Genomic DNA, 24,494 nt, shown 5'->3' on the forward strand with positions numbered 1-24,494 from the left:
TGATATGCATGAAAGTTCATAATGTAAAGTTGTCTGGCACTAAAAGAAATGTTAGTGGACCCTAAATACAAAGATAATCCTTCACTTTTTGAATGGGAGTGTAGGTATTTTTTTTTTTTAAACTGGGTAGAATTAGTGACCAGCTCCTGGGATAATGAGCTGAGTTCACTCGCTTGAATTTGGAGGGTAAACACATGTTCTTTGTGTCTGGGAGGTATGCTTGAGAGTTCCTTTGTCTCTCCCTGCTTTGGGGAAAAGCAAATTTGGCATGGTCTTTGAATGTCTGCCTCCCCCACACTTCTTTTTAGTATGGAAGCTTTGTAAATTTGCCTTTTAAAAACAAGCACCATCTTCATACCTCCTGAAACCTAATTCTCATCCAGAGGCTATGTAATGAACAAAGCGGGTGGTAATACCAACGGGGCAGACTGCCCGGCCCACGCAGGTACACTGGCATAGCTGCACCGGGGAGGGAGGCCGTTTGTAAAGAACCCTTTTTATTGTGACTCTTTCACCTCCCCCAGCCCAGCCTGAGCCATGAGAAGAACATCGTTGTCAATGAGACAGGCCAATTTTACCCATCTTACACAATAGTGCATTACAGACTTTCCAAGAAGACGCCATTCAGGGTGAATCACCAAATTCAGGATGAAAAGGTTTTGATTTGCAAAAGCACTCAAGCATTTCTCTTTAGAGCTGGAGATGACAGGGAAGGAACCGAGGTGCCTGCAGCTGCTTCACCTTTGGGCCAGGTGCACTGGCAAGCTCTCCACTGTGGAGCAGGGCTAATGCACCCAGCATTCACAGGCGCCTTTGTCACACCCTGGGTGCCTGGGCCCGTGAATGCCTTATTTAAGGCGGAAAAGAATGAGAAGGTGCTGGTGATGGTGGGGTATTGAAATGTGTAGAATTGAGTCAAAGCATGCACTGTGGGTTAATGGCAACTACAATTAATGTTACAATTTTCAAGTCCTTGATTGAATTTCATCAACACAGGCAAGAGGTGATGAGAGAGAATGCTAGGTGGAGGATTGCGTTATTTAGGATGACTCCAGCTACAAATAACAGGAAATCTACCTAAAATGACTTAAATCTTTCTTACTCAAAGTAGGGGCTCAGAACTGGCAGCATCACCATCACCTGGGAGCTTGTCAGAATTGTAGAATCCACAGCCCCAGCCCAGAACTTCTGTATCAGTATCTGCCTTTTAAGGCAGGTGGGATTGGGTCCTTTCTAAAGTCTTTTTCAAGAATAGGGTTTTGTAAATAATCTAAGTCTTTTTTTAGGTAATTTTATCTTCAGTACCAGGTCACTCACTTGATTGGAAATGTATATTTTGCAAAGGAAAGGGGTAAGTAGAGAAAGGAAACTGTACTTTAGGAAAGAAACTTATTTTCATGTCCTTTGTTCTCCAATACTCATGCCCTACCTCCAACTCTTAAACTTGGACCCCTACACTTGCCATTTACTGTAGATGAGATTCTTTTTCACATTTGGACAGGTCAGTTTCCACCTTATTTGTATACACATTATAGTTTGAGAAACACAGCCTTCAACAAGGACCTTTACTTTTTCTTCTTAATCTCAGATAATAAGTAGATGAGAAGTAAGCTATGCCCGGGGTCGGTTAACTCAGCAACTCAGTAATGTCAGGAAGGGCCTGGGTGTTGTCCATTTTTCTGCTCTTCTATGCTAAGTGTGCCTACTTTTATACTCAGACTTATCCTCCTATGGTCACAAGATGGCTGCAGAAGCTCCATCATCTCACACAACTGAGTGAAAGGGTAAGAAAAAGGAAGCTCCCTCTCACATATGCCTTTTCAACAGCAAAGAAGCATTTTCCAGAAGCTACTTAGTAGATTTCCCCTCATGTTACATTTCTCATATCTAATTATCCAGAATTGCAATCACTTGCCAATTCTTAAACCAATCACTGGCAAGGGGATTCGAATAAAAATGATTAGCTAAGGTCAATGAACCTTTAACCTCTGGGACCAGGTAGGAACCTGGACTCCTTTGAAGGACATGGCAAGTAAATATATGAACAAAATGGGTTTCTGTAACTTGGAAGAAGCAAGTGTGGGTAGGGGAGATAGCTGGTGGGAAAAGCAGTCGTGTGTGCGGCAAGAATTTTTTTGAGGTTGTTCACATATATCTTGGGACATTAGGAGTTTCCTCTCGAATATTTGAGAGTTTAAAAAGAACCCTCACTGAGGTTTCCCTCTATGACAGATCTAAGAGATATTGTCCTAGTGACATGTATACCCTTGACAGTTTGTGCTATAGGAAATTCGTGATGATAGAATAGTGCAATGATAATATTTTAGAACTAGACAGTTAGAAGGGACTTTTTACATTAGTGTCATGCCCTTACTCTATAGATGAACAAAGAGTCTAAATGATCAGTACGCAGGTCAATTCTGTTGGGGCTGGGAATATAGTCTCCATCTAGGTGCTGTCATCTTGATGGAGGTAGTTCATCCTTTCAATTTGACATCTGGAATTTGAATAAGTAAATCGTTTTACCTTTCTGGATGATTATGTAGAATGCATCACATAGAGGCCATTTTAAGACCATCTAAGATACATAGGATTTGATTAAGCGGGTCTTAGGATCCGAAATGCCACTGAACTGTGAGACCGAGTAGGCAGGGCTCTATCTAATATAGTCTGTAGCACTTGACCGGTGTTTGTAGAACAATGAACAGAGTGGATAAATGAATTAAGTACATCTTGCTTTTAAGAGAACATCATGTGACCTACCGGTAACATTCTTATGTGGATACACTGTTTTTACTGACTTACTCTGAATGAGTGGCACAGAACCAATAGATCCTGAGTTTGCATTTACTCTTTCAAACTTTTACTTCTAAGGGGCTGAAAGAAAAGGCAAGTACGACATTAGACTGCATTACTAAACGTATCATGTTTAGGTCAAAGGAGGCAGTCTTCACACTGTCCTTTGTGCTGCTTCTGGCTACATTTGGGATGTTTTATTCCTTTCTAGCACCATGTTTTAAGGGAGACACTGGTTAAGTATACAGTGATGGCAATGAAAAAAATTAGGGCCAGACATTTTATTAAACATGTCTATTTTTTTCATTAAATCATTACAAAAATCTCTGTGAGGCAGACATATCAAAAATGAGGAAACTAAAGCTCAGAAAAATTAATTAACCTAAGGACAGCCACTGAACAGTGGAGCTGGGATTTGAACTCCGGACCATGTAACTCTGAAGTCCATGCCTTTAACCATAGCTAATCTTGTTAAGCATTTATTATACACTAGGCATTGTTCTCAGTGTATCATTTCATTAATCCTTACAAAAAGCCTATGAAGTAGGAAATATTTATTATTTCATTTTACAGGTAAGGAAACCAAAGCTTGGAGAGGTTGAGTAACCTACCTGTATCCTTACAGCTATTCCTGTTAGCCTTGGGCATGAACCTGGTCTCAGAGCTCCAGGTTTCACCACCATTGCTATTGCTTGCAGATGGTGGAACACAACATTATATCCTATGTTGTTCAAGACTGCAGAATCAGGATTTAGAAGAACTTCCTAAGATTGAGTCTGTGCCAACAATAGACTTTTCTGCCTCAACTACAAGGGAACTGGCAAGAGGTAATGAACATCACAGTCAAGGAGGTGTAGCTGAATTTACTGCATATAATTAGAGGAAGGATTGGGTCCTTTTAAAAGGATTTCAAGAATAGGGTTTTGTAAATAGTCTATGTCTTTTTTAGGCAATTTTATCTTCAGTACCAGGTCACTCACTTGATTGGAAATGTATATTTTGCAAAGGAAAGGGCTAGGTAGAGAAAGGAAACTTTACTTTAGACAAGAAACTTATTTTCCTGTCCCTTGTTCTCCAGCACTCCTGCCCCACCTCTAACTCTTACACTTAGGCCCCTACACTTACCATTTACTGTAGATGAGATTCTTTTTCACATCTGGACAGGTCAGTTTCCACACTTTCCCTTTTAGATAAGAGTTAGGCCAATGTTTAGCTATAGTCATCACTTCCCCAAACACCAACATTTGGTAATCTACGTGTTTGTGTCTTAAAACTGAGAGCGAGGGTTGAAGATTCCATCAATGTGAAGTTTGCGTAACACTTCACTGCAGAAAATTAGTTGCTAAATTGCTGCAAAGTTGAGATTGTAGTTGATGGAAGCTCTGATCAGTCTTGAGTAATGTGTACAAATTCAATGTTTGCCTAGAGAAACATTTTCAAATGACTTGGTACAGTTTGGCTCCATTCTGGTGAGAAAAAGAATGATGCTTCAGCAACTTGAAATTTTGCTCAGTGAAGTAATCCTGTCTTTGAAATGAGTGGGCTGGAGCTCAAAAGGCAAACTTTTTAGGCTAACACTGAGTACTTTATCTCTCTCTCTCTCTCTCTCTCTCTCTCTCTCTCTCTCTCTCTCTCTCTTTCTCTCTCCTCCCTCATCCCCATCTGCCTCCTTCTTTTTTTTCTCCTGCATTCTCCTTCCATTGTCTATCTTTTCACTTTGAAAACCGTGGGCATCAAAATGCATCTGTAGCTGTTAATTTTTCATGTGTCTGACTTTATGGGTTTGTAGAGCTACTGAAATTAAATTAATTTTAAATGGGTTTTAATTACTAATGCTTTGGGCCATTGCCTTTAGCAAAGTCAACAAAACAATTAGGGTTACCTTAGTTTGTCTCTTTGAGGAATGTACTTCTTTGAGCTCTTACTAAACAGAACAGCTTTCCAACTAGGAAAATAAATACATAAAATAAAACCTCTGCTATATTTGAATGTTTGAATTTATTTTTCTTCCAAGAACAGCCACCTTTGATTTAGAAAACAGGATTTAAACTGTGGACAAAAGAGTTTTTGCTTGTCGATAATCTCTAATATTTTTCAAAGTTTAGAGAGGTTCCTAGTAGTAATATTATGCCATATAAATGCTGACGCAGAGGCTAAATTATGACCAGAAGGTTTAAATACTGTTCTTAGCCCCATACACAGTGCTTTATACGTAACATTAGAGAAATCAGTTACTTCTCAACACAGTATTCTCTTGTAAATTAAGAGTAATTAACTCATAGTTCAAAAGTGAACTACCTATAGAGGTTGAAGGTGAAACAAAATAAAACAAAACATTGCAACGTCTGTGAATATTCCCCTCCCAGGAAGGAAGGCTGCTTATGTTGTTCCCAGTGGACTGTTCTGTTCAATCAGGGGCCATCACTTGAGTGGTTTGATAATAATAAGCTTAGATTGGCTGCAGATAAAAATGGGCAAGGTTGATTAAGTCATTTAGTCCTTTGACAATTTTGCAAACCAAGCAATTTCTATAAAGATCAGTCTTAAACTGCCCAATAAATGGACTAGTCAGATAACCGAAGTTCTGAGTTCAACCTATTGTACCTTCCCCCAGAAAATATTGCAAGATTTTGACGATTATCTCTGAAAATTAATATCAAATTTCTTTTATCTAAATGTATGCTATTATTGTTAACGATTCCCTAGTGGTCTTTAATCCTCTTTTATCCCTCTTAGTTGAAAGTGTGCTAAAATACACCCAGATAATAGAAACACCCATGGTTGCCAGCTGGTTAATTCATTAATCAGTTCAATTAATTGTATAATATGACAGATATAAGAATCTTTCTAAGCAGAATATTAAATCTATATCTCAAGTTCCAAATATATTAATGTAAAAGATAATTAGAAATGAAACAGTTCGGAAAGAGAAAAGTATTTTTTTTTTCCTGCAAAGGTATTTTTTTCCTGCTAGTTTCTCTCTAGAATTTACTTTTCACTCACATTTAAAGCAGCTCCCAACAATCCTATTTAAATCGTACAGTGTGTCTAAATGTGCAAAGCCAAATAAAAATACAAGCAACTATTTATTAATAATAATGATATATTATGTTTTTCTAATGTTTTACAGTTTTCAAAGTGTTTCCACTCACTCTTCTTTACAATATCTGCTTGTTTTTCTCAAAAGGCTTTTAAAATAATTTATATAATCATCTTACCTTTATAACAGAAGTTATCTTTCATTTATTTAGCATGTGTTGGGGTTGTCTATTTGAAGATTTAAAAAGTAGGTGACATCTAAGAACACTCCTGGAACTCAGATTCCAGGGTTGTGCATAGACAGGGGCGCGTGCGTGCGTACACACACACACACACACACACACACACACACACACACACACACCATACGTGCACTCAGCTTTTTTATCACTGTCCTGGCTGGTATTCCCAGTCAGAAATGACTTTTCTTTCAAGCCCCCTGATAACTCACATTATATGTACTTGCTTTCAGTGGTTGCCCACCATTGAGGACTTTTCGTTAAAGGCTAAGGACCTGGATGGAAGGAAAATGAAAGAGCATGAGGAAAACAACAGAAGACGAAAACGTGGTTGTGTAACAGTGGGAAAGGCAAGTGACATCTCTTTTTCTTACGTGGCTGCTTCTAAAATTTGTGTTTTTTTCTCTGTTATATGCAATTTAAGTTCCAGGTGATTCATAGAACTTTGAAATACATTTTGGAATAAAATTTCCTGTTCTGATTCATCTTAAAAATAGATCACTATTTGAAAAAATAATAACTGATAACTTGTTTTCCCAAATAAACAGGAACAGTGGAATTGATCATGGGGAACCTTGAAAAGGAAGCAGGGGAGAGGGGTACTAGCAAGGTGAAATAAAGGTGTTTGGGAGAGCTTCTGGTTGCTGAAAACATGGAGGTGCTGGGAGGATGGTGGCATGCCTGGAGAGGGTGTGGAAGCTTCAGACCCTTCCCCTATACCTTGCACTATGCAGCTCTTCTACCTGGCTGTTCTTGAGTTATATCCTTTTATGAGAAACAGATGATCTAATAAGTACAAAAAAGGTGTTTGATAGGGACATAGATATAAGCACTCTTTAGATAGATGGCTTGAGATTACTAATAAATCACAGAACTTTAACAACAAAGGGGAACTCAATTCATCTTTAATTCCTTTGTCGATGCATCTTGGACAATTAAATGCATGTATAGGGGCCTCCAATGAAAATTTATTCCCAATTATATTTTATCATTGTTGTACCCTTAATCTCCTCATTTCAGCCACACAGACCTTTTTCACTCCCCCAAACATTCAAGACTGCTTGCTGCCTCAGGCTTTTGCACATGGTACACTTTGTTGAAACATTCACCAGCACCCCCAGAACATGTTTGGCCTGCCCGAATGACCCATGATACAGCTAGTTCTACAGATGTGGTGTGTGACACACAGGATCCTATCAGTCACTCAGGTGGGCCTCTGGGACATGCTGTCAAAGGGAGTTCAGAGCAAGGGGATGGCATGCCATTGAGGAGGGAACCCTGGTAATAGCCAAGCAGCCAGAGGAGGCATCAAAGGAGACAGAAATAGTCACAGAAATAAAATGAGTGTCAGCTTAAGACAATTTCTTAGGAGACAAAGGAAGAGTTTTAAGCAAATCTATACTACGAGTATTAAACACTGTGCTAAGCACAGTGCTGGCAGGTAGAAAGCACCTCCTGGGGGTTTTTACTCCTATTCACTCATTCATTCATTTATTCACTCATCTATTCTTTCATTCAATTCTTCATTCTACAAATATGCAAGTGTGGCTAAGTGTCAGGTGCTAATATCAGAAGTGAACAAACACACACTATCCCTCCTCCATCATAAAGTTTATATTCTGGCAGTAGAGGAAGTGGGGTGAAGAGAGAGAGAAGAAACAAATGTAAAATAAACATATCATATAATATCAGGTAGTAATACATGCTATGGAAACAACAATGCGATTTAAGGGCTAGAAAAATCATATGGTGACATATCGGGGACGCCAGGCAGGGAAACCTCTCTGATGGGAGATATATAAGTGGAGAATAGAATGAAGTGAGGCCCGAGATGTTAGTTGTGCTGATTGGTGACATCATGATGATGATGATGATGATGATGACAGTGATGATGAGTATGGTGAAGAGGATGGTGTCAGTGGTACCAAGGATGAGAGAGTTATAAGAAGGAGAAAGTGGTCAACAATTCAAATGCAACAGAGATGTCAAAATAAAGACAGGGATGTGTTCACTGGATTGTTAGATTTGACAATTTAAGGAGGTTAGTGACCCTAAAGAGAACAGTTGCAGTGACGTGTTTGTAAAGAAAATAAAACTGCGGATGATTAAGGAGTCAGAGAGTGAAAAGAAATGGAGAGATGCTTTGAAAGAGTTCAGCAATGAAGAAAAGGGTGGCTATGGGAGTCGTTAGACACAAATGATGTAAAAACTAGTTTTCTGGGTTTGTTCCCCTCTAGACCACTGTTTCTTAACCTTGGTACTATGGGCATTTGGGACCCAATAGTTTTTTGTTTTGGGGGCTTTTGAGGGGACTGCCCTCTGCATTGTGGGATGTTCAACAGCATCTCTGGCTTCTGCCTCCTAGATCCCCTACACCCAGTTGTGAAAACTGAAATTGCCTCTAAACATTGCTAAATGAACCCTGGAGGCAAAATTTCCCACAATCAAGAATGACTGCTCTAGACTGAGGTGACCTGTGTATGTTTGAAATAATAGAGCAAGAACGTGGAGAAGGAAAGAAAAAACGTATTGGAAGGGGAGGGTCTTAATGTGAGGAGTTGCAGTCAGGAAGTTCAATATGTTTTCCTTGCAAGTGAGAAAAACCAGAACTACAGGGACTATTAGTAAATGCTTTGTTTTATGAGTTCAGCAACAAATGTCATTCCAAATTAAGAAGGGAGTCTTCAAGCTGAAAATTAAAATAAAAAATATATTTATTATAACAATTTGGATATCAGCATGCAAATTTTCAAGGAAAAGCAGAATTATTTAAAAAGAGAAACCATTAGTAGTAGAATTAAGACAAATGACCACATAGTTTGAACTGGAGAGTCAATCACGTGATTCACAAACCTCCCCTTAGCCTGGGAAGCCCTTAAATTGGGATTGAAGACAGATATTTCTGACATGACTCATGCAGTTTTACCACTTTCTCATGGGCATGGACTGCGTTTATTCCTCTCTGTCTTCTGGTGATGTCAGTGTCTTGTTTACACAGGATGAGCCTGCCTAAGGCAAAACTAGCCCTAAGTCACGTGATTCATGGTAAAAATACACAGGCAGCCTTCTCTTTAGATAGAATATAATTGTAAACTCTAGAAAAATAGACTTGATTTCTGTGTTGAGTATATGAACTGTAGATATTTGGGGATGTTCTAGAATAATAGAATTTCGGAGTTGAACAGGATTGTCCCAATGAACTTTGGAAACATTTTACAATTTCTCAGGTTGCCATTTCAAGCACTGCACATTAAAAATAAGCAAAAGTTGTGTCTATGCTAGGGAGAGAACAATATGAATATACTACTTGGCAGCTCAGTATTTTTTTCCCCTAAATTAAAGTCAAATGTTAACCTGAAAAGACAACTGGCATTTATTAAGAACCTACTACAGAGAGAGAGCCATTGTAGTTATTTTATGATGTGATTTCCTTAAGTCCTCATGACAACTCCGTGAGCCAGGTATTACTCCTCCATGCAAGTGAGAAAAACTGGCAATCACAAACAAGATCATGCTGCAAAATGCAACAATATATAGAAAACAGCTGTTGTATGTCCAGAGTTATCTTTGGCCATTCTCCCCTCAGTGCTTTTTTACCAGTCTCTGATGAGATCTCAACTTCTTTTTTTAACAGTAAATACATAAACTAAACTACTTTTGGACTGATACTCAGGCAATTTAGTTTGTCTAGCAAGTCTCTATCTAGCCACGTTAAGAGACATGATTTTGACTGTTTACTTCTTGTCTAGCAGGGTACCTTTCAACCTCTCTAGCAACACACTATGGAAATGACCCTTTGGAGAGTCACATCAGATGTCACTAAGAGGTAATTTTCTTTGAGATCTGAAATAAAAACTTGGGTTTGGCCAGTGGCCTCCAAATGAGGAGATAGTTATGCTGTTTAATTTTGTAAAGGATTTGCAAGCAAGCTTATTGTGTTGCAAGATTTGTTGGGATTTACTACATCCAAAAGAAAAAAGAACCTCAAAAAATTAATTTCTTTTAAGTAACTGATTTCCATTACAAGGACCCTTTCCTTGAATGGGTAGTTCTGATCTAATCTATACATTTATTTTTTAACTTTTAGATAACTATTGCTGTGTACTAACTATATATTTACATATATATGTACACTATACGTTTGTGTGTGTGTATATGTGTGTGTGTATATATATGTGTGTGTGTGTATATATGTGTGTGTGTGTATATATATATGTGTATATATATATATATATATATATATATATATATATATATATGCTATTCCAAATGTTTTGTTTGTTTCCTTCCTCTTCATTTGGCTCTTAAGAGCCCAAACTACCCACAATAACTTGCTGAGTATATTTAGCTGCAGGAAAAAAGGTCTCTGATAAGCTTCACTTCTCCCAAACATTAAAAAGGGTCACACTGAAGTGATTAAAAAGAAATCTGTGGATGTAAGCTTCAGGATATTCAGTGTAAAAGCATCCTGTGAATCTCTAATCCAGCATCTCACTCAACGGAACAAGGGATTTCTCCCCAACGTGCCTGTAGATGAAATGATTTGAAGACACAGTTGGGTGGGCCAGTGGGGAAAGATCGATGAGTGGCTTCTGTGTCTGTGAGGTGGTCAGAGACAGAAGCAATTCCCTTCCCCCCACTCCCATGGCTGTATGTGCCACTCTTCCTCTATACAAAGACAATTTGCTTTTCATGTAGTAATGAAGAACAATGTTTAACAGACAAAGGAGCTTCTAGTTTATTATTGTGCTGTCTTTGACTAGAGCTAGATGCTGGGAAAAATGGTAATTCACAGTGTGAATGCTTCTTTTCCAGCCGTATGGGTTATGGCTGAGCGTGTACATTGTATATTGCAGATGGTACAATAGTGAACACTGTGAGAACGAGGAAAGAATGAATTGCAGCTTTTTTCTCCCTTGCTAGCCAAGAAACCGGGAATTTCCTCACATTGATTTTTATTTATGTCTGTATATATATGGGTGATTCCTTAGCAATATACGCTGCTGGATTCTGATAAATGATGTTTAGTGTTAGAGTTTTTTAAATTAGTGTATAAAATCTACCCCAGTGCTTTTAGAACACCTGTGTTTGCCTGTTTTTTCCCCCCAGTAAACTGATACAAGGCACAGGTGGTGCCTCATTAACATATTTCATGCAAATAAAAACATGTTGCATGATTTCTTCTCTTTAACTATATAATCTCTGAGACATGATTGTGCTGATTAATGCAACAAACTTTGGAAGGGGAGAATTCAGCACCTTTTGTCAGTTCCCTTATTCTGAAGGGATTTGCAGTCCATGTAAATTGATTTCAATGGAAAAGTAGTCGGAATGTCTCTTTCTTATGTAAGAAATCTAGTTTCCTCTACTTAGTCTTTTCTCTATATAATAGGACACTCAGTGATATAGAATTGGAAAAAAAGTAAGACCAAATTTCCTATGGTGACACAGGAATTAGAAACCTAGACGAGGAACCATCTCAAATAAGCACGCTTCTTTGTTTTGAGTCAGTGTTTGGATATTCTTATCAATAATTTCCGGAAAATGACGTTGATTTGCTTTGGAAACAATGATGGAAAAATAGTGAATGTGTACCGGAATGCTTTTAGAGTTCTAAAATCATACTGGAAAATGTCCCTGCATTCCAGCACAACTATAGACAGTACCACGCTGTACTGGGGGGTGGGGGGTGGGTGGTGGGTGGGAGGGGGTATGGCAAATCTGTTTTTAAAAGTCTTTTCCAATATTATTTCTATGTTTTTAATTTATTGAATTAAAGCCAGATTTATTCAATTAAGATAATACACTTCAAGGTTAACTGCCATTTGCTGTTCATTTAGGCAAGCTATTGTACAGTTATGTAAATTTCATGAACAGAGACACTACTTGAGTGTCTTAATTACAAGCAAAAAGTGCCATTTAAATATGAATTAAGTGGATAGTTGCCAGTATTTCCTGTTCCTGTATTTTCTATCTTCTTAAAACCAAAGGGCTACCCAATGATCTGTACTATATCCGAAGATTTTTATTTTCCCTGTGAAAGACATCCCCACGACTAAATATTATTTTTAAAAAGTAGAGGAACATGTAAAAATGTCATTATCTCATTAATCATTAATCATTAATCAGAGCAGTATGTGAATGAGAGAGTGCCAATTTTTCCCACTTGGCCACTGACAGTCATTTTTAGGTTGTTACTGAAATTTTAAAAGTATTCCATCTTATACAAGGGGGAATGATTTGCTACATGTGTCATTTGCTCAAATTCACTATATACATGAATTCATCTTTTAAAAAAATACCCTCTTTTAAACCTACCCATTTATAATGCATCTAAACATTCTGTTTTCAGACTCAAAACACTGGATGTGCATAGTTTTTACCACTTCTTTATCTTCGTTGAAACAAACTTTTATTTTAAATTTAGAACTGTCACTATAGTTATGTTTAACAAAAGTGACTCATGACCTGAGACTTTGCTGATTTCTGTGAACTAATTCTTCATGCATCTTGGACTCGATGACAAATATTGTTTTTGTTTGTCTCTATATTTTTGGATGGTTCCTGTGTACAAAAATGACCTAGAGACCAATCTGGCATTAATCACGAAGGAAGGGAAGGATCCCCAATTAGTTAATGAAAACCACACCTCAGTTCTGTGCAGTCCGTTCCCAGCTCCTGTCCCAAGCAGAAGGCTGCCGCATGGGAAGATATTCCCAGGGCCCCCCAAGGTAGCTCCTGCTCGCTCCCTCGGAGGAGTGAGAAGTTCACTATTCACTCAGTGCTTGCATCATCCTTTCCAACATGTTCCCACTGATACATTAAAGGAATTAATTGCTCATAATGATCTCACCATCTGTTAACAGAGGTTCATACCTACAGGCTGGTGGCATGCGGTGGTTCTATTCAGGGATCAATCGGCAAAGCTGGGCGAGCGCTTTCCCACATGGCCCGCCTTGACGCGCTGAAAGGGGGAGGAGAGCGCGGTGCCGGCCATCTGCTCCTTGTCTTTCTGTGCGAGACCTTGATGCGGTCCAGCACAGCTCTGATCTGACTCCAGTCCGATTGGAATGTGGCTGATCTGAGAGCCTCTCAAAGCTGTGAAAGTGAGTCAAAAGGAGATGCCCATTGTCCGGCATGGCTGAAAGAAAATGATCACTTTAAAATTCATAACTCCCAGGTGCCTGCCATCTATTCATGGGAAAAACCCTCTGAACTTCTCTTCATTAAAGAGAGAGAGGGGAGTCTTGCTAAAAAGAGAGAAAAGGAAGTAGTTTGTGGGAATGTGCAGGGGATTTTCAGGCTAAACAAATGAGGAATTTGGAATTTTTCACTTGTAGTAAAAGGACTGTGTAGGGAAGGAGAAACTCTTATTTTCAAAAAAGGGCCAGGGGATCCCTTCCTGGGGCATGGCAGCAACTGATGAGGAACATTTTAATTTTCTCCAGGAGAATTCAAAGATCACCCTGCCTTTTTACTTTTATTACCTGAAGCTGAGAAAGTTTTCCCATTTGATTCTGGATGACATTCTTCATCACTTTTCATCCTTATTCCACTGGGATGCAATTGGGGTGGGAATTTAGGGAAGAATAACAGTGTGAAATTCCTGAATATGGTACCGGACATCAGTGGACACAGTGCAGTTTGAATATATCATGAGTTTCTCAGGAGGAGTTTATATGCACCCATTGAAGTATCTGTTAGGAGCAGAGTTCGGTCTGTGTCTTGAAAAATAGAAGAGCCACAAAGAAATAGTAAAGAAATAAAAGGAAAATCTCTATGCGCAGGCAACTGAAGATCTAGCTGAGTCCCAGAGCTGTGGCAACCCAGGACTGGTGGATCAACTGCTCTTGCCTATAGGTCATTGTAGAAAATTGATGTTGCATTAGCACCGCATAGGAATTCAAAGAGGATTGATGGATTGAGAGCCAAACCAAAGCACAAATAGAGAGGCCTGTGTTCTGCCTCTTGAAAATCTTTTATCTTACAAATGATGACCTTAAGATGCTCAGAGTTATAGTTAGTCAAAAATCCTGTGCTATAACCTTAACTTACTGGCAATTTTCTTTCCACCACTTCATGGTGCCTCCCTTAATGGTGTGGGGTTTACAATTATTTTTGCTCCGCTTTCTCTAATTAAATATAGGTCAGTATTACCAACCTTAATCATTCCTTTTAAAATAAATTCTGAGCTCTTAGGAAGATTATGAATACTAATGAATATTAGTACTCATAGTACTCATAGTACTAACGTGCAAAATAGAAAATTGATCAAGTAACAATATCAGACAGAAAATATTGCAATAAAAGGCAGAACCTATTGGTGAAACAGGGTGGTCAAGGCCCGTTCTCTTGGACATCAATAACCAAATAAAGGAAGGAGGAGGAAAGAGAAGAACTGGCAATGATCAAAGCAGAGTCAGAAAATCACTCCCTCGACAAGCATATGTCAAAAGTTGTGGATGATGGAAAGGAGATAGAAGAATCTAGAAATAACCCAGACTTCTGGAAATGAGAGATAGTATGCCTAATAGAATAAATGCTGCTGGTCTTTCTCAACAAACAACATGTTAACCATATTTTTTCCTAGAAATTTAGATTCAGTCTATTGAGCATCTTTATTTTGCTTGACTCTTCCTCTGTGGGAGCATTACTAATTTTCAGTGCAGTGGATGGGAACATAAAATTCTCTTAATAGAATTGTGACATCTTGTCTTTTCCCTATCCCCAAGAATTTTATTTTGTTTTTGAAATCTTTCAAACTCTTAAAAATAGTAATGTTCAGAATTCTGAGTTCAGTAGAGCATTGCTTTTCACCAACTTATCCCCAAGAGCTAAGTAATAGACATTCTGGCAGCATAGCCCAAGTAAGGCCCCAATGATTATTTGTTTTTATCTAGATTTAAGTAGAACAAAAGGTCAATGATAGATATTTTTTTCACTAATTCAATCTGGTTCTTAAGTGACTACTTATTTGACTCTATGGTTATGTCAGGATTGGTGAAACATAGGTGGATCCCCTCCTTCCTATAAACAGAACAAGTAGATTGACAGTTGGGATAAAGATTGTCAGCAGCCAAAAGGGAGTGGCTAACACTTTTTCAAGTATTTAAGCTTCAGTCTGGAGCTCTCGGGGAAACCCAGAGATTGTTCCAGAAAAAGTGAAAAATACAGATAGACCAAAAGAAGAAATGAATGAAAAGTTACCCATAATGCTCCTTCCAGGGATAACTGCTGCTAACTTTTCAGAGTATACTCTGAAAAGATGGGCATTTCTGGCATTACAAACAAAAATGGCAATGTACATAAGGGTCAACTCAAAAGCTTTTCACTCTTCCCTTTTCAGTAAATAGGCATCCAAATTCATTTTTAATGGGTTCATATAGGTTTAGGAACTATTTGCAAGGTGTTCTCTGAAAGTTCTGAATGTCTCAGCTCTCTTCAAGATTGGATTTAGAACTCTGTAGAGATTTCACAGTATAACTTAAACAATTTTTGCCAGAGGAATACAGGTCGTTAAACATTTACTTAAAGCCTCTTCCTACAGATACATAATTGAAAGCTTGTAGTAGGCTATATTCTCAATTGTTGCACTAAGAGGAATATAGTAAATGAAAATGTGCCTTAAGAATGAGGTATACAAAGGTACCTCCTTGAAACAATGACCACAATAACATGCTTAAGAACAACAACAGAACCCCAACAAACCACAAAACATCCATGAAGCACAGCACAGAATTCTAGGTGGTTTGTATCTTTAGCAGATGTGGGTGAAGAATGTCTGATTACTGGCTATGTTATGATTTCTGGAATATGGTCCCTAAAGTTTTGCCTTTAAGACTGAAATCCTTAGGGTGTTCTGACTCCCAGAGGAATATAACTGTGAATGTGTTTACATCAGCTTTACTTCTAATAACTCTTTTTCTGTCAAATGCCATCTGAGACCTGAAAGCTGGATCTTCTAAGTCTGTCCTTTGTTTTTCAGGGTTTTCCCACAGACTGTTATTAGTGCCAGAAATGCCCATATTTTCTATAGATGAATGCATTTTCTTTTTGCCTTTCAAGGATCCTACAGGAAAATTTCCTTCTGTTTTTAATTATTCAGTTTCTGAAAATCGTTTTTCAAACTTGCTATTGCCATTGTAATCAATTTACATTTGCTCAATCATCTGACTCAATTCTTGTATTTAAAATTAATAAATAAAGATTTTAAAAGCACAAAACAAAAGCAAATACCACTTTAATGCTACACTACCCCCACCCTCCTATTCTCACAAAAGCAGGGCTTGTGGGGTTAGCTGATCTCTGGGTTTTATTATTTTCTCCCTCTCTTTTCTTTCTTAAAAACAAACAAAACAAAACAAAACAGAAAAACTGCATGGAAAGTAAAAGTTTATTGGGGGCAAGAGGTTCAATGACTATTTTTCCCTCAAACAAATTAATCTTGTATAACCTGCATTATAAAGGCTATTTTTAAAAAGAGGAGGAAATAATCATTGGGGCCTTATTTGGAACTCTTGTGGGTTTGAGTTCACATTTGCACCAGCCAGAGATTTTCAATTAGCAGTGCCTTAGAAAACGGGGACCCCTGCCTTTGTCAGTGTCCTGTGGAAGAAGAAGAGCAAATAGATTGGAAATAGTCTTATGGCTCCAGCTCCTGGGAAAATGTAACAGGTGTTACAGCTCAGCTGGGTGTGAGATTTATGAAAAAAACCCACTCAGACTTTGCCCATAGAATTCTGCTTTCTAGCCAGGGCTTCAAGTAGGAAGAAACTAATGACTTCATTACCATCTCAATTCTGGGAAATGCCTGGTTCAGACCTGAATCGTTAAAGGAAAGGTATAGCACTCTGGGTGACCTTACAAGATCAAAATGTTATTTAGAGCAATTCCATTAGTCAGAGCCATAAACCTGAAAGAACACACCCTTTAGGAATAACACTTTGGTCCTAAAATGAGAAAAAACAAAAACACAAACAAAATAAATCCATTCAGAAAAGGAAAAGAGAAAGAAAGAAAAATATTCTGTAATCATCATGCTGCATTATGTCCTCCAGTCTCTTTGAAAAGCCTCCACTTCCAGCACTTCTTCCCTTCACTCCGTGTTGTGACACATTAAATGGCTCTTGTCGCTTTCCCATTTCCAGTGGATTATAATTGGGGGGTGAGGTAGAAGCCAGGAATGATGTCAAATTTCCAACCAGCGGAAGGTGAAATAAATCTCTTCAGTACTAATAGTAGTAACAGTAGTAGTACTTAACTGCTACCAATTAACAGTAAATTTTTTATTAGATAATTGCCTCTTTTATTAATCTGCAGTGGAAAAAACATAGCTCCTGCAAGTCTGTCCCCTGTCCTATTATCGCTACAAACAATCCTTCTTAGCCATTGTATTGTATTTTATTTTATGTTGCTACTCCAGTGAAAAAGAACTTGGCCAGTGAAAACGCAATTTCAGTCACCTTCTCACAGTCTATTTATCTCTAAATGCCAGTCCCCTAGTGGGGGGTCCTCCACCCCATATGACTCATTTTTATTATTCTCCCACTTGCTCTGCTTCCCAGAACACCTTTGAGGAAAAAAAAGAAAAAAGAAAAAAAAAGGAAAGTCAAAAAACAGATTGTTCATAAAACCAGAGCTTTAAAAGTTGTGAACTTGCTTTAGAAAACCTCAGGTGCTCCCACCACATCCCCATTCTTGAGAAAATAAACTTCACATTTAAGTCTCTAATCACAATTTCTCTTCTAAAGTATGTGGTGATACCTACCAGTAGATCTGAGATCCTTTACGTCCTGGGGGACATGCTGAACCTTGAACTAGAGCTGGTCACCAAGAAGGAATTAGGCAGGGTTGCTCTGACTCTATAGGCATTAAAGCCAAATGGGATGACAGTGTTTGAGCAAAGTAATTCGGAGGAGGTAGGGCAGCAAATACTGTTGAGTATGGCAAAATTACCAATGAAGGGTTTCAATCCTTGGTTATTACCAGCCAAGCTAATACCTACCCATCATTGCAAATATTAATTAGGTTATAATATATTTGGGGGCTTATTGTAGGGACCGTGAAGTAACCTATTTAATGGTCAAAGCAAATTGGTTATGATGTTTGGGACATTATTTCATGACGAAGGATTTAGGTTAGAGATTAGAAACTTCCTGAAAGAAATGTTTGTTAGAGAGTGGAGTATACTGCTAAAGAGCTACCGTGTTTCCCCGAAAATAAGACCTAGCCAGACAGTCAGCTCTAATGCGTCTTTTAGAGCAAAAATTGATATAAAATCGGGTCTTATAGTAAAATAAGACTCGGTATAATATAAAATAATTGATATAATATAATATAATATAATATAATATAATATAATATAGTGTAATATATAATGTAATACTGGGTCTTACATTAATTTTTTCTTCAAAAGATGCATTAGAGCTCATTGTCCAGCTAGATCTTATTTTCAGGGAAACAGGGTATGTCCAAGGAAATCTTGCAGACATGTACTGAGATATACCTATAACCTTTCTCTTCTTTCCTTTTGTATTTTGCTTCTACCTACTTCTCTCTTTGTTAGCGTAAACATGTATGGATGAGAAGGTGTAAAATCTTACATGAGTCAGTTTTGCCATTTATAAATTAATTTCGCCTGTATTATCTCACTTAGCTCTTCACACCAGTCCCTGGAGGTAGATAGATAAGGAAACTAGGCTTAGAGAAGTTGTTACTTATGCTTAAAACCAGATCTCCTGGCAATTGAGCCAATGCTCTCGCACTGTCTTGAACTCTTGAGGACAATCTGGTCTTTGGAAATGTTTGCCACGTATGGTTTTAATATAATCTTAAAATACTTCTTAACACAGTTTCACACAGCAATTTAAAAAAAATTCTTTGTGCTGAAAATAAGACATACACACACTTTAAAAAAATCATTTTACTTACTATTCCTTCCTTAGACTCGGAAGCAGGGTTTTAACTAAAACATGGTTAAAATTATTATTAAGGGCACCTGAGGGATAGAGAGTCATAAAAAATAACTTAAAGATCAGATGCAATATGTGAACAATAGCATCTCTGGCTTCGATGGACAAGGAACTAAGGGAGAGAATGGTTAAGGGGAGGAAAATGTTTTGATTATAACAGGAAAATCCTGAAGATATCCTAATGGGAAATCCGCCCTACCCCACCCCCAAATGACCATTATTGCTCTATTTCCCATCTGGCTTTGGAAAAGAAACCATCCTGGGTGCTTACTCGGTGAACAGTCAGGAACAGTGAGGAATTTGATCTGAAGTCTTTGCTGAGTTAGAAAGCAGTCACAGGGTTAAACACCCTTGCTTGACTTGCTAAATCTCCAGTGAAGAAAAAAGCTGCAGGAGTTTGGACAACTTTTGAAGCTGCTAAGAGAATTATTGAGCTAGGGATAAACTACAGATGGAAAAAAAAAAATGCCAAAAAAACCCCATAAACTGAACTAAAAAAGTTGTTCAAATTTGAGATAAAATCTGGTTTATAATGAGATGAATGAATTATGGTTCTTACTAAATACCAATAATAATTGTTGTTTTTAAAAAATGTTTGCAACATTCCTGGCACTGTATCAGCACAAGGAAAATAGAGATAAATAAGATACTCCGCTGCTTTGAAGGAGGTAATGAGATAAAGTTTGTAAAACCTTAAAAATTGTACAGCACTGTACCAACACAAAGGATTAGCTGAGGGTTGTGCATTGGGATGAGCTTCAGATTGGATTTTGCAGAGCAATTTGCAAAAGCTCACATATCAGATTAGTGCAAAAGTAATTGTAGTTTTTGCAATTAGTTTTTACCTTGTAAACCGCAATTACTTTTGCACAAACCTAATACTTCTCCAGCTAAGAGTCTTGAGGCTTGTTCAAAATAAATGTGCAAGGAATGAAACATTAACTAGACAGTCATGAGGTGTGGACACCATTCCTGTTCTACGCAATGTTTTGAACCAGTCATGGACCCTTTCTGTTCACTATAAGGACCATTGAATTACAGAGTAACCTATCCTTGCATGAGAATCACTTGACCATTTTACAAAAATGGAAACAGTATCAATATGAATTTCTTGACATTTTTACTCTTGGCTAATGATGGGCTATTAAGTAGCAAAAGACGATGTTACTGAGGAATTATCAGGATGCAGTATGATTATTAGAAGTAGGTTTGAGCCTACTTTTTAAAAAGGTATTACTTTATTTTCAGCTGGCATGTTGAATCTGAATTGGGTTTTATTTTAGAAGTTGGCAGAATCAGGGACTGTGCTATGTTATTACTAGATATTATGTCTAGCTTGGAATTTTGGTGACATAATATAATCAGAGTGTTTGCCATCTATTTCCCCTTCATGCTTATTTTAGCCTTGCCAGTATAAATGATAAAACAGCAACACCAAACTGCAGTTTTATCCCAATATCCATTTTGTTATTTGACATAACTTTTCTATAGTAAATATAAGCTCAAATAATGAGGCAGAAAGATAAGATTGCTTCATATTTACATGGTGCCTTTTCTTCTGAGGATTACAAAACAGAGGTTTAAAAGGCTTATTAAATTTATGTTCCTCTACAGATCCAGTGCAACACTGTTACTCCCATTTTATAGATAGGCAAACTGAAGTGCAGACATTAGAGAATTGCGTCCAATATTTTGGGTCTTCTACATTATTTTCACTTAGTTCATTTTTTTTAAATTGGGAAATATTAGGGAACAGTATGTTTTTCCAGGATGTCAAGTCGTTGTTTTTCATTGTAGTTGTGGAGGGTACAGCTCAGCTCCAAGTCGTTCTTTTCAATCTAGTTGTGGAGGGTGCAGTTCACTGGCCCATGTGGGAATCAAACTGGCAACCTTATTTTTAAGAGCTCCCGCTCTAACTGACTGAGCCATCCAGTCGCCCCCTTTTTAGTTAATTTTTTAAAACAACAAAAAAAGTGAACATTTTTTCCATGAATTAAAGGGAAAAAATGTTTATTTTTGCATGTTTCATTTTAGATTTTTTATTTTTTCACCATGACAAGATGGTAAGGAAAGTGACAAGTCATAAACATTTAGAGTAAATGTCAGTCATTAATTATTAAAACCTGTCAAATGTTGGAGGGGTTTGAACAACTCAGTACATTGATATTGTATTTTGTATTTCCCAGGTGTTTAATGTCTCATTAGAGGTCACCCTTGTGCGTGGCACTAGTGAATTGCATTCAGGGGGAGTTTTCTCTATACCCCATTTCCATGAATATCATTGTACCTCAGATACAGCCTCACAAATTGAGTTGTGTGTTGTTTGCTACATGAGAGGCTATTTGTAGGTAAAGAGATTGCACAGTACCTGACAGAGGCAGTGCTAAATATGGTGTTTATATGTCTTATTATTATAGTTGAAGCTTCTCTCGCCATTCTGAATCTGCTAAGGCATAGGATTGTAAAACTGAGAGCAGAGTTCTAGTGGTCCTTATAGAATCCTGTACCTGAAGGAAGAGGGATTAAAAAGGCCATTTTACTTTGCATCCTTCCCCTCCCCCCACCAACACACACCCTCATTTTGTTGCCCTTTTCTGGAGCTTTGCATAAACTTGACCATTTTAACTGCCTCTCTAAACTATCTCTAATTGATAAACTCATGATCTGGTAACACATTACTAAACCCAATACACATTATCAGAGGAAGTGAAGATATAGCTGCCCAATATCTTGAGAACATAAATGCTTTCCCAAAGTGTGGCGAGGCAGGGATGGGGGGGAATCTTCCGTAAAATCTCCATGTTCACAGTATGAATTTATTCACATGGAGAAAACTATGTTTTAAATAGGATTAAATTTTCACAATTATTTTTCATTGTATTCTATAATGTTCATAAGTGCAGTTCAGTGACTTTGTGATACTGAGTTTTGTGAATAAGAAATTTAAAAACTGATCGTAATGGAATGAAAGATTTAAAAAATGACCATCTCAATAGATACAGGAAAAACATTTGACAAAGTTCAACATCCATTCATGACAAAAATTCTCAATTAAATACGTATACATAAAAGATCTAAAAACATCAAATACAGAGAAGCAGAGACTAGAATGGTGGTTACCTGAGATGGGGAGGTGGGAGAAATGTGGATGTTGGTCAAAAGACATAAAGATGCAGTTATGTAGGATGAATACATCTAGAGATTTAATGTACAAAATGATGACTATAGTTAATACTGTATTGAATATTGGAAATTTGTTAAGTAGATTTCATCTACTTTCATTACACACAAATAATGGTAATTCTGTGAGAAGATACGTTAATTAGCTTGACTATAATAAAATGTTCATTATGTATATTAAATCATCATGTTGTACTTCTTAGGTAAATACAATTTTTATTTAAAAACTGGCTATGTAAAGGAAATCTTTTACAACTATGAGTTTTTTTTTTGTATACAGTTGTCCTTATTTGCAGATGTAAATATAAATACATTGCTGTTACCTGCCTATTTGCTTTTCTTGGGAACTGTAGGGATACTAATATTTCAGATGTTTGGAAAACTTATTGCTTAATTTGTGTTTTACCCAAATTAACTAAGTTTTGCCTAAGTAATTTTTGGGGGGGGATCAGCTTTCTAAGGTTATTACTGTGTTTAGTAATAACCTATATCTATGTTTAGTTATGCATCCAATCTTCTGTTTATTTGTGTAATTTCCTATGTATGGGTATCTAGCATAGACAGAAGGAAAAGACTTAAAGTCCGAAAGTAACAAATTCAGAATAACAGATTCCAGAAAATAACAAAAACTCATAATAATGGAAATTCAGTAATATGAAGCTATATAAAATGCAAGGCTTCCAGGTTGAAGGAAGAATGCTGAGATATGTGCGAATTAATGTGACTTTTGTTGAGGGCAAGCTTGGTGAAGAAATCACCTTCTTAGAGTGTCAACCTTTGATGATGAAGCATAGTCCGTTTCATGCATACTGTGAAGCCATGTCATGTAGAGAGAGAGCATGTAACTTGCAACTGGGTGACCTGGGCTGCATTTCTAGCTTTGCACTCACTAGCTCTGTAATCCTAGAACAATACTTTTTTCTGAACATTGGAAATACACTTTCTCTAAACCATTATTCTCACTTCTAAAAGGGGGAAATAACTCCTACTTAGAAGGAGTGGGGGAAACAAATGCACTATATTGTACTGTGATGTACTATATAAAATGTGTTTTCATTACTATATTATTTTGGGTTCACATATGAGAACTAGGTACCAAAAGATGCAAAGTAATTTAAGTTTGCTACTGAATGTGGAAAAATGATTTTATTTCAGTACGTCTTATAGTTTGCATATTTTCACATATCAAGCAGATTTTTCAGTACTTAATTGCCAATAATTGCTTTATCTGGGGTGGAAAATGAATATTTAGTCTTCACATTTGTAGATATCTGTTTTCCAAACCATCTGGAGGGTAAGGAGGGCTCTTGCTGGCCTGGCCTCACTAAGTCCCAGCTGGTCCCTTGAGCAGGGTATTTTGAGAACTGATACACCAATGTGTGACAGTATCCATACATAGAAATGTGAACAATCGTATCCCCCTACTTTTAACCTAAGTAAGTGCAACCTGTATTTCAATGTATTTCTAAGATGTTTCTGCTCTATGCCAGGAAGGGCTCATTTTTGTGGGATCAGGCTCTTATCTCTTTCCTTCAAAATCTTATGACATTTTTCATTTTTCTCTTCTTGTTACACTTATCACACATTGCCCTGAACTCTAGTTATCCAAGTAACTGTCTTTCTAGCCCCATTAAGATGACTTTATATCATGTAGTCAGACAGTTCTGTCTCTTCCACTTACCAACTGTGGAATCTTGAGCAAGTTACTGAAATTCTTCAAGGCTCAGTTTCTTCATCTGTCAAACAGGGATAATATTTCCAAACTCAAAATGCTGTTGTAAGTATTAATTGGAATAATGTAAAATATGGTACATACTAGTCATTTAATAAATATTAGGGTTTTTTTTAAACAAAAACAAAAACAAATTGTGTCATATTTATGTCTCCTACAGTGACTCAGTCATAGTAGAGACTCAATGAATATTTGTTGAGTCGAAGAATGGTGGTGACTTCTAGTGATCCCCATCTGTGCAAGGGTAGTCTTCTTTCTTGGTCATGCATACATGGTTGCTATGGGGATTTGTATGACTGCACCATGGCTTCTACCCTTATTGACTCCACGGCACTCTAGATTTCACTGAAGACTTTAATATACCTGGCAGCAGAGAAGCAAGACTAGGAGGAAAACTGCTGTGTCTCTTGGGACTGGAAGAAAACACAACAGCAGCAATGAAAATTCTCTGAAAATGCCAAGTAAGAAAACAAAACACATTCACTCAATGGTACTTTCTATAGCATTTTCTGAAAGATCTGTGATAAACCAGGCTCT

The sequence above is a fragment of the Rhinolophus sinicus genome, linkage group LG06 (genome assembly GCF_036562045.2).
Source record: "Rhinolophus sinicus isolate RSC01 linkage group LG06, ASM3656204v1, whole genome shotgun sequence".
Lineage (NCBI taxonomy): Eukaryota > Metazoa > Chordata > Mammalia > Chiroptera > Rhinolophidae > Rhinolophus > Rhinolophus sinicus.